The 12127-nt window shown below is 39.9% G+C and overlaps 1 protein-coding gene across 12 annotated transcripts in view; it reads left to right on the forward strand.

Annotated features, from left to right (window-relative positions):
• The window catches only part of MBNL1 (muscleblind like splicing regulator 1), a 268804-nt gene that overhangs the window by 44050 nt on the left and 212627 nt on the right, over nucleotides 1-12127 (forward strand). The gene's annotated exons all lie outside the window — the stretch shown is intronic.

The following is a 12127-nucleotide window of genomic DNA, read 5'->3' on the forward strand; positions in this document are numbered from 1 at the left end:
GGACATAAATGGATTCTGGTTTTGGGGTTTTTTTATGGAAAACATTGGACTGATAATTTTCCCTGTGTGTTTTAAATAAAAAAGCCATGGCTTCTGAACAATTTGTTGGTGCTGTGAGTATACCTGGATTGTTGTTGAGTGTGAGCAGCAGACAGGAAAGAGAAAGTTTGAGAATAATAGTTACATCTGTGGATTTTAAAAAATGTAATATTTTACTAATTGTCAAGTAAAAGATCACTTATATAAATCTCAGCTTTTGAAAGGATCACTTGTGTAAATCTTGGATGTGAAAATCATGTTTCTGCACCCATAAAAGAGAACTATAGCTAATGCACTACAGATATATTATTGCCTCTAGAAAATGTATGATGATTAAGATGTCTAGAATTTCTGTTTTCAGATATGTTTCTGCTTTCATCAGTCTGGTGTGAGACTGTTTTCTATTCTGGTTTGCTATCCTTGGAATCCCAGACTTGTTTATTTTGAGAGAGGGACTTAGTTCAATAGTAGAGCATCTGCTTGGCATGCAGAAGGTTCCAAGTTCAATCCCTGGTATCCCTAGGTATGGCTAGTAATGTTCCTTGTCTGAAACCCTATGGACTCCTGCCATTCTGTGAGGCCAGTACAGCTTCCTATGTTCCTGTGAACATACCTATTAGGGCTGCTGTCTTAAGTGGACTTCCCTGGGAGTAAGCCCCATTGAACATAGTGGAACTTACCTCCAAGGAAAAATGCACAGGATTATACTCAATACAACTTGGGCTCAACATTCCCCAGTCCAGCCAGATGAAGTTCTTGAATTTAAATTTGCACAGTCCCATTGACTTAAATGGAACTGAACTGATTTAAATGTAAGTATTTTGGTTTCATTGGATTATGAATCAGGTTGAGTCAGGATAGCTTTGCATGTTATAGTGTGTAACATGCAAAGCTTTGCATGCTACAGTTTGCTAGCGTGGTGTAATAGTTAGGGTATTGGACAATGACTTAGGAGACCAGGGTTCAAATGCCCATTCAGCCATCAAGCTCACTGGGTGATCTTAGGCCAGTCACTCAGCTTAACCTACCTCACAGGATTGTTGTGAGGGTAAAATGGGAGAGGGGAATTGTGTACAGCTCCTTGGAGGAAAGATGGGATTTATATTAAATAAATAAATAAAGTTGTGAAAAATTGATACATGATTGATTGTTGCACTCCTCCCCTTTCTACCTCTGGTGTATCATGCAAAGGAGTGATGCCTGTAATATATGAACTTGCACTTAGCCAAGTGGAAATTGAAGGAGAAATGTGTGTCTGCTTGTTTTAGAATGAAATAGTGCGGCTATTATAGCCAGAGATTTGGACTTTGAATTGTGCTGCGAAGGGGCCGACTTTCAACTCTGCCTCATTTATGAGTGGACTTGTTCATACTGACGGACTGGACAGTAGCTCCAGAAACAGTGGGAAAAGCAAATTCGTCCTTCTGTGTTTGCTTTGGCTGCTGAATGCATGCTTGGTGTGACTTGCTGGCTGGACATGTTATACTCCAGCTTAATTTAGATTTTGTTCTTGTACAATAATTTGCAGTGTCTCTTATCACATGTTGAAGTGATGAATATATGCTGTTTTTGGATGCTTTATAGCTGGCACACATATTTGTATTGTGCCTAGGAGTCTTAGCAGCTCAACTAGTGAGCCAAGGATTTGTCATTTGATTTTGCTGCTTGGCAATAATACCCATACTGTTCCACACACCCTCCTCAAGTGCTTTTGCCCGGCTAGAATGTTTTCTTGAAGTGTAATAATGCCTCCTTCTTGCCAGGATTGATTGATTGTTTGAGTTTATTTGTATACTGCTTTTCCACAGCAAGCTGTGCCCAAAGTGGCTTACAATAAACATTCAAAATAAAAAACACAAAACAGAACAATAAATTCAAATAGAACCAATAATTTAATAAACAAAATAAGTTCAAAATTAAAATTGAAATAATCTAGATTTAAATACATATATACAAAGCAAAAAAAAAGCTAACAGACAATAATTGCCGTAAAAAGCCCAGAGAGCTTCGGCTATGGGGCGGTATATAAATGTAATAAATAAATAAATAAATAGAGCACCAGGTGCTTCAGGGCTAGGGATGGAGGATAGAGAGATATGTGCCTGGGGGTATGTATAGAAACCTCTTACTAGACAATTTACTAGACCTCTTACTGGACAAAGCTAAGAGTCACCTCTGTCGCTCTGCCCACTTTTGCCTATTGGTTTCAAATACCACTGGCATGAGACCCCTGGAAGGTTGCCTATGAGGGAATCTGGCCCTTGGGCTGAAAAAGGTTCCCTATCCTGATACAGATCCTTATAGTCTTAAGTATGTATTCCATTAAATCCTGCACTAAAATCATGTATTGTTTGGACCAATCCTGTCAGTGGTGGCTGGAGCCCATTGGGACTGGAAGGGCAGAAGGCAGGGAGATGAACAGTAGGTAGAGCCTGAACCAACTCATGCTCCTTTTATTCCCATCCTCCTCCTTGCTGAGTTCTGCAAGGGGCAACACTGAGACTAAGGAGAAGGAAGCTGGTAGGCAGTGCCACAAACCTGGACTGGTTGTAAGCAAGGAGGCAGGCAGGTGGGGGCTAACTGAGGGCAGACTGAGGTTGGTGGGGCAGTGCTCCATTTGGTCAAATGGACCGTCCTCTACTGAATTCCGTCCTGTCAATCCCAGTCTGGGAGAGAAACCTTTTAAAACCTTATGCCCACCTTCTATAGCAGGCCTGATCCTTGTTTATATCAAGCTTTTGTATAATTAGTCTCTTGTTTGGTAAACTTTGGTGAGGTAAAAGTTGCCATGCCAGATAGGAAAGCTTTTGTAAACTACAAGAGAGGTAGTTCTGTCCCCACCCACCCCTTAAAGATGCAAACATTTTATTTATTTATAAAATTTTATGTTCTGCCCTTTAGTTCAACTGAAACTCTTATAATGGTGGAATAAAGCAATTTACAGTAGCGCCCCACTCATACGGCAGGTTAGGTTCCAGACCCCCGCCGAAGAGCAAAAACCGCCGAAAAGCGGATCAGCTGTAGCACAGGGGTCTGGAACCTAACCCACTGATCGCACCAGAGGAGGAGAAGATCAGATCTTCCTCTCCTTGGGTGCAATCAGCTTGAGCGGGAGTCTGATCTCGCCAGGAGAGGAGATCAACTGTAGCACGCTACAGCTGATCTTTCCCTCCTCTGGCGAGATCAGCTGGAGCTCGGGGAGCTCCAGTCCCCCCTCCAGCTTGATCACCCTGCTTGTGCCATATTAGCGGAACACCGAAAAGCGGGGCGCCGAGAAGCGGCCCTACTGTATTTACTTTTTAACATTTATATCCTCCCATCGTGAAACCCAAGGTGAAATATGTGGCTTCCAGGCAGTCTCCCATCCTATTCAGATCCAGACCTGCGTAGCTTCAGCAAATCTTACTGCTTGCTCATGGGGGAGTTCTTGTTGCTTCCTTCATATTCAGCTTCTAATCCATATAGGCCTTTAAAGGTGAAAGCCAGCACTTAACATTTTTTCTTGCTAAATGGACCAAATGCTGGGCAAGATGTTTTAAAAACTAGGGTGATCTGTGTCACCGGACTCTAGTCAATAGACTGTTTTGGACCAATTGCAGTTTTTGAATTTTATTCAAAGTACAACATATTGCAGTGATATAATCTAAAGGTTACCAGTACATGGAGAATAGTACCTAGCTTCCAGTAACTGTCACAGGTAACAGAAGAGCCATAGCTGATCAGACATGATTTGTGACCCCATTCCTTATCCAAAGAACAAGGTTGGGTTTAACTGCATCCCTAAACTACAACTGATCCTGCCACAAATCACAAATATCTGTATATATGCTTGGGGGTAAATAAACTAGTAAACTTTTATGTGGACCAGTTACTTTTGTGCTTCGTTTATATGATCAGTTATCATGAAAGAACAACTAATTAGCTTTGTTTATATTTTTATTTATTTACATTGTCCAAGATGTGTGGCCCAACTGTAAAGAATCTATCCTCTGGCTGTTTATGAGCTTGGCTTACTTCTGTTTTATCTTGGGATAAAGATTGCTGAGCTGGTGGATATTTTACCACAGCTGGTTCTCTTGTGCATATAACTCAGGATTGTAAATAGGGGTAGGATCTGTTGACCAGTGCCAGTTCGAAAGCTTTCCATGGCATCGATTCACATTCATTCTATATCTGCTATCTGCTGCTTTTACCGATCTGTGTGTTTTTTTCACCCAGAAAAATTATCAGTATTAACATCGATATTTTTAAAGGAAATATCAATAAATTATTCTTACAATAAATGTTTTAGAGGCAGATTTTGTTTGTAAAAAAAATCTGTTTTCACAAATAGCAGTGGAAATTTGCTACATTAAAATCCAGTGCTCAGCTTTTGAGAATAAACAAATTAATGGGAAATTCTGTATGAAATCCAAATTGGGCCGAATTCTAGCACATCTGTAGCAAATAGTCACTTGTTATACCCCTCTTCAGATTTTATTACTCCTGTGTTGCTCAGCATGGGAGCAGGAGTGCACTGAGTAGCCCCTCCTCCAGCATCTGCACAGGGTGACTGTCTGTACCAATGGCGCCTTTGTGCAGCAATGACATTGCTAAAGATGGTAGCGTGGATGCTAGGGTCAGGGCTACTCACTTCATCCCTTCTCCCTGTTCCCATGTTGAAGCAGAAGGAGGCTTTAATCTTCTGTGGCAAGTAAGCATCATGTCTAGATGACTAAGCACAGATATTTCCAAATGTTTATTAGGCCACAAATGATGTGCAGCTACAGTCAAAGTATTAAACATTTTTGTGAGCCTTTATCATGAAATTTCACTTTTCATGGAATTATTCACAAAGTTGATTTGCTTATTTGAGTTGTCTGTTCATGTCAACAGTGTACTGTTGTGAAGAGGAAATGTATAGTAAATCTCAGCTTGACATCTGTGAGTAGAATTTGGGTTCAGAGCACCTATTGTGCATGAAAGCTGATCTGGAACCAGGGCTGTGGAGTTGGTACGTCAAACCTTTGACTCCGACTCCTCTATTTTTCTACTGTCCAACTCTGACTCCTTCATAAATGGCAAATGTATATTAATTTATTAATTTTATTTTGAAGCCGGAGTTGGAGTCGGTACATTTCTTCCGACTCCGACTCCACCCAAAATTGCTTCCGACTCCGACTCCACGATTCCAACTCTGACTGCACAGCCCTGTCTGGAACCGTCCGTAAGTCTCACCACCCATTCTTGACATTATACTGCTTGTGCTAGTGTAGCAGTCATGTGAGTTTTTAAATGTGCAAGAAGGCTAGCACTCAGTAAGCAGAGCTATAATTGTCATTTCTAGAATGCAGAGGTTGGTGAAAACAATTCATGTATACAATACTATACAGTGATTTCATTATTTTATTGAACATACAAAGTTTTATAGTTTTAGTGTTTTGAAAGCCATCTTACAAAGTAAGTAATTATCTAAAAGAGTTGTTGTTGTTGTTGTTATATTATATATTAGATTTGTTAGTCGCTTGTCACCCTAAGGTCTGTAGTGACTACAACACTGTTAAAAATACACATAAATATATGATACCATGAAAACAAAACAACAACCCTCCCTAAGCTTTGGCAGTACACAAATAACAAACAGTATCATCTTAGTCTATCAAAAGCCTTGGAAAAAATAAATATTTATCTGGTGCCAAAAATATGTTAACAAAGGTGCCAGGTGGACCTCTCTAGGGAGCACATTCCACAGATGGGGGGCCACAACTGAAAAGGCCTTGTCACTATCATCTGAGCCTCCCCGGGGAGGGTGGTGGTGGCTGGAGAAGGGCCTCAAACAAAGATGTAAGAGTTCAGGTAAGTTCATATCAGGAGAGACATTCCAGAAGATACTGGGGTCGTGACCAGTAAAGAGAGCTTTAAAGGTCTCAGGGTATGGTTTGAAGGCACATGAGGCCACTACTTTGCTGATGTTAAGTAGGTCTGGGTCTTGTCAGTGCCTGGAAGCCACATGTATGCTGCCTTGGGTTCTATGATGAATGAAAGGTGGGATGTAGATCAATCAATCCAGCACTTTGATTGGGCTTGGAAGTGTACAGGCAGCCAGTATAATTGGAACAGAATTGGTAGTATATGATCTGTTTATCTCAAACCCATCAACAATGGGGCAGCTGCTTTCTGCAGTAATTAAACCTTCTGAACTGTTTTCAAAGGCAGCCCCTTTATTTATTTATTTGTTTGTTTATTTATTTATATGCATGGCAGTAATCCAACCTTGTGCTTACTAGAGCAGAGATTACAGTAACTAGGTTATCCCTGTCCAGATAGTCATAGTTGAGCCACCAGCCTAAGTGATGGAAGGCACTCTGCATCATCAAGGCCACACATACCTCTGTTCACAGCCATGGATCCAGGAGAACCCCTGAACTAAATTTAATAAATAAGTACAGGATAGCAAGCAGAAGTGTGTGGCTACACCATAAAAATGTGAGTCCCTTCTCTCCAAGAATTCTCTAAGAAAGCTGATAAATACTGAGCCAGTTCTGAACCGTACAGAGGTGTGTTTGTCCATTACTACGTACTCCCATATTAACAAGATCACTGATTGTCCTTAATCAGCATACTCTGGAGTAGCTTGGTCATAAGCACAGGCCCTTGGAGATCACTCATTATTTTGAAATCACAAAATCTTTAAGACAGATGCAATCCCCAGATATTTCCAGTTTTAACACCATAACAAATTTATCACTCATTTTCTTATTTAGAGTATCACATGTATGACTTCCCACTGGCATACATCAGGCTATGGGGGAAAAAATGGAAAGGGTGTTGAAAGTGATAGCACAAATGCTAATTAAGCCTAAGCATACTTTCAAACATTGAGGCACAATGAAAAGCTTTCTTTCAAGTACATGATGAATCAAAGTTGTCATCTTAACATGGGATGTCTTGGAATAGTCAAAGCTGAAGGCAGAAGCCACCAGTGGAAGAATTATCTCTTGGTGACGATCCACGTAGCTATCAATCTCCAGTTCACTGGTTGAAACTGTAGACTCCTTCATCTTCTCTGTTTGCCCAGAGTACTATAATTTATGCAGAAATGTCCAGAGCTCAGTGGTTAAGCACATGTTCTGCATAGACAAAGTCCCATGTCAGTCTGTGGCATCTTGAGTTGCAGGGCTAGGAAAGGCCTCCACCCAATACCTTAGTGGCCAAGGCTGGAAGTCAGCAGGAATGTAGACCTTACTGGACTAGGGTGACCAGTGGTTATCTGGTATCTATAACTGTCATATAGTTACTGTACATATATTATGTCCAACAGGGCAAGAATCTTTTTCCCTCCAGATGTTTCTGAACTGCAACTCCCATCATCCTTGGCCATTGGCCAAACTTGCTGGGACTGATGGGAGTTGTAGTTCAACATCTGGAGGGCCAATGGTTCCCTACCCATGTTTTAACGGAATAGGCTTTCCACCAAATGGTGCAAAGTAGTAGTTGAATAACCTTTACCAAATCCTGTCTCTTCATATATGTATTGATTATCTATAGTGATGCATGATTTATGATAAATACATACAGTTTAAAACAGTAAATAAAGTAAATGAAAGATTATCTTATCAGTCGATCACTGTGCACTGCAGGTGAGGGCCTCCTGCAGGTACCATCTTATCTGGTATAGGAAATAGACCTTTAGTGTTATGGCACCTACCCTTTGGAATTCACTCCCCTTAAATATTAGACAGGCACCATCTTTGTTGTCTTTTTGTCACCTATTGAAGACCTTTCACAAGTTTTTTGAGTAGAGACCTTATCTCACTCTGCATGGAAATGTTATTAGGGTTTTTCTTAAAGATTTATTTTAAATATGTTTTAAACAGATTTAAGATGCTTGAAATATGTTTTTAGTGTTTTGTTTGCTGCTGTCCCTCTGGAAGGAGGGACGGGATAAAAATAAAATAAAATAAATAAATCGGCAATAAAAAAATCCTAATAAACCACAACAAAAACTTGTTCAGCAGAAGACAACAGGAGCAAGCAGCACAAAAGATAGTAGTAAAAAGGTTCTCTGAAAATGTGTAGTCTTCTGCTGTCCTAAAAAGAATAACGGGAAAGAGGCTAAGTGAACCTATCTTGGAAAAAGGCTAGAGCATTTAGGCTGCTACCAAGAAGGCTCTGCTCCTTGTAGAGGCCAACCTACTCCCTTTGTAAAATGGAATTTGGAGAGGGGGGAGAGAGAGAGAGAGAGAGAGTAACAGGAGGAGATGTTACCTCAGATAATCAAGACCTAAGCTGTTTAGGGCTATAAAGGTTAGAAGTGAATTGACAGCCAAGTGCAGCTGTCTCAAAATAGGAGAAATATGAGAGATCTTATCTCTGTCCGTCAGCAGGCAAGCTGCCATATTCTATCCAGTAGCTTCAATTTCTGAATTGTTTTTCAAAGGCAGCCCCATGTAGAGGGTATTACAGCAGTCTAATCTGGAAGTCACTAAAGCATGAATGACATTGGCTAAAGCATTGCTAGTACATGCAGAAAGACAACTGATATATGGGAGTCAAGGAAAGCTGCCAATGCCAAGTGAAGGTTTTAAGTACGCCTGTAATATTTTACATGCATTCTTTCAACCAACTGTCTAAGAATCTTTTTGAACCCCTATTTATATCAAGGTTGTTACTGAATTTCTGTCCTACCTCTAACAGAAAAAATAAATACCCCTGCATCCCCCAGTTTCACATCAGTTTATAATTAGTTTTATGCTGAATGGAAAGACATTTAATGTTTGTTATGCTTTTGTAAACATTACAGTTATTTATTATGCAGACTGTCAGGCAATTAAAAGGGAAAATGAGATTGCATTCTGAGGTCAATCTGTCTTTTCCCACTTAATGGTAACAAATATGAATGTAAACTGTTAAAAATGAAATGCAAGCAAAATGTTTCGATAAAAAAATAAGTATGTGAAGTATATTTTCTGTACATGTATGTGAAGTATATTTTCTGTACAATCACTGCAGTAGGAAAAACTGTTACACAGTCATTAATCTAAATAGTTATAAAACATTTAACAATCTTTAAAATGCATATGGAAATAATAGCAAATTAGTTCCATATGCTAGCAGCCTTTCATACTAGAAAGGTAATTGAAGATTCAAGCGTACCTATATTACGAGGGTGTTAACAGAAAAACAACTAAACAGTTATTGCTGTCTATGCTGTGTATTAAAAAGAAAAGTGACTTGTTCAGGTTGAAAAAAAATAAAAATTTAGCAAGCTGTCTGGTCTGATAAAAGGTAAGCAAGGTAAGGCAGAATGTTTGTAGTTCGTGTCTGCTAGCTGCATATGAGTGTAAGATGGATATCACCCAATGTGCTTTTGCTATTTTTAGAATATTGTAATAGGCAAAGCAAACACTTTCTGAGGAGACCCTGTGAAATGGCAGAACCTTCAGCTGTGCTGTTTCAGTCTTTGGCTATGCTCCCAGGTACTGCTCCATTACATATGCTGCAGCAGGGCATCCGGTTCAAAGAGAAAAGTGAAGTTTATTATAAGGCAACATACTGAAACTTATATATATATATATATATATATATAGCATGTTTAGCATCTAGAAGGTGCCAGGTTTGATCCTTGGCATCTCTAGTTAGAAGGATCAGGTAAAGGGGATGGGGAAGACCCCTGCCTGGGACACTCCTAGCTGGATTAGTTGTTGTAGCTGGACTGGCTGGTATGACATAGTGGAGGGTAGGGATGGAAGGATCTGTCAATTTTGGTCCTCTCAGTTTCTCATTTTTTGAAACTTAAATTTGGTTCTCCACATTTCTACATCAGTTTGCAATTTTTTTTAAAAAAAATCCTCATGAAAGTTCTCCAGCATTTTAGTAAGAATTTCTCCTATTAAACACATTTATGTATCCAGGTTTGACTAATGTACACATTTTTGCAATCAGTTTTTCCTAATAATGCATTTTTGGTATGTTATATTCACTAATATATTCATTTTTATGTGTACTTTCCTCTAATATATGCATTTTTGCAAACATTCCTTTTGCAAACATTCCTGGAAAACTGCCACACAAAATTCAGAAAAGTGCGAATTTTGAAGGTTGGCTGTGTTTTGGTTCTCATGTTTTGGAAAGTGATGATTTTATAAATTTGGCTTTAAATGTGAACTGAATAGAATTTCTTCCCATCCCTACTGAAGGGTTAGCCAGCATGGCGCTTTCCAGTTGTTGCTGGACTTCAGCTCTCACAATCCTTGAGCTTTTGAACATGCTGGCTGGGCTGATGAGAACTGTAGTCCAACAACATCTTGAGGGTACCATATTGCTTACCCCTGGTAAAATGGCTAAGAGTCTGACCAGGGAGTTTGCAGTTCTAGTTTGACCCTCTCCTCTGCCATGAATTCACTATGAGGCAAGCCACTGGAAGATAATAATACTGACTTACCTCACAGGATTGTTGTAATATCTACAATTAAATAATACATGTAAAGTGCTTTGAATGTGTGAAGTGCTGTAAAATATTACTAAGTGGTCTGACCTGTAAGGCAGCTTCCTGTGTTCCAAACAAGACACCTTATTTGGTGAGGGGCATAGGATAGCGCAATAATAAAGGGATAACTGCCTCCCAAGCTGGTAATGCTTGCCAGATGATGGTTCATATGACAAAGGAGACAGGATCAGTGAGTGTGATTTGGCTCTCTGCCTCATGGGATCCTAATCACATGAGGTATATAGAAAGAGTAAGGCTAGAGTGGGTAAGTGATCTAGATGCATCCTCCATACAGATTAATTTGATTTTGGGTGATTTTGGCTTAGTGTGGTTTGACAATGCCACGCATGTTCCTCCCCCTCCCTCTTCTTTCCCTTTCCTATAGGTCAAATGTGGGGAACCTTTGACCCTCAAGATGTTGCTGAACTACAACTCCCATCAGCCCCAGCAAGGATGGCTAATATCATGGATGAGCATTGTAGTTCAGCAACGTCTGGAGGGCCACAGGTTCCACATACCTGATGTAGACACATTTGTCAGAAAATTATACTGCCCTTCAATAGACAATTATCAGGACAGTTTTCAAAAGTTAAAAATACCATTGCATTTTTTTACCACTCTGCATCAGTTTATGAGAAAAGAAATTGCATTTGAAAATTATCAAAGGCGAGAGAAAAAATCGGTGAAATTCTCATGTGTGGGGTGAAGGGGTTTTGCTGTGCTTACTTTACTTTTGATGTCATTAAGAGATATTTGTAAATGTCCTTTCAAATTATCTCTTCAGTGGCAGTGACTGGTGGAGTGATGTGGTGTTGCTCACTTCGCTTCCCATCATGGAAGTTGCTGTTGGTAACCAAAAGGGAGATGGGCATGGTGAGGGGGAGGTCGGTGCAGTGTGGGCACAGCAGTGTGGCCAATTTGACACTCCTGCTGCTGTACCTGCACTGTGCCAACTTTCCCACTGCCTTATACCTCCCCCTCTTGGTTACTGGGAGTGACCTCTGCATTCAGAAGCTAGGTGGGAAATGCTGCTCTATAGGCTTCCTGGGAGCCTGCATTTCCTGAAAACACCAAGGCATTTAAAATGTGGAGTCTTTTTATTTTAAAGAAATCACTGCAGGAAGATTTTTTTAAAGAAAAAGGTAAAAAGGACTTTACTTAAAAATAAAAAAAACACAGTGACCATACCAGTCTCAGGTGCTCAGTAGTCAGTGTCCCAAGGCAAGATGTCATGAAGTGACATCTCTCACAGGGCTTTTCAGATCAGAAAGTGCAGGAATCTGGGGAGTCTGCAGCATGCTGGGTAAATGTTTAATGAAAAGAAAAAAACACATGCCAGTCACTATCGCTTCACAATGCTAAATCCCACATCTGCCAAAATTCTGAAGAAATTCATCACTCATCATAATCATCACTGTTTATTTGTATGCTGCCTTTCCATTCTTAAGTGCCCTGAGATAGAGACAAAAAATATGTTTATTTAGATGATTTATATACCACCCTTTGCACAAGCCACAGGGTGGTTACAACAAAGCAGACAGATAACAAATAGTACAATCCTTTAAAAAACACATGACAACAAATCACTTGATGACAGTTACCAATAGCAGCAGCAATCAC

The sequence above is a fragment of the Rhineura floridana genome, chromosome 7, assembly GCF_030035675.1.
Source record: "Rhineura floridana isolate rRhiFlo1 chromosome 7, rRhiFlo1.hap2, whole genome shotgun sequence".
NCBI lineage: Eukaryota > Metazoa > Chordata > Lepidosauria > Squamata > Rhineuridae > Rhineura > Rhineura floridana.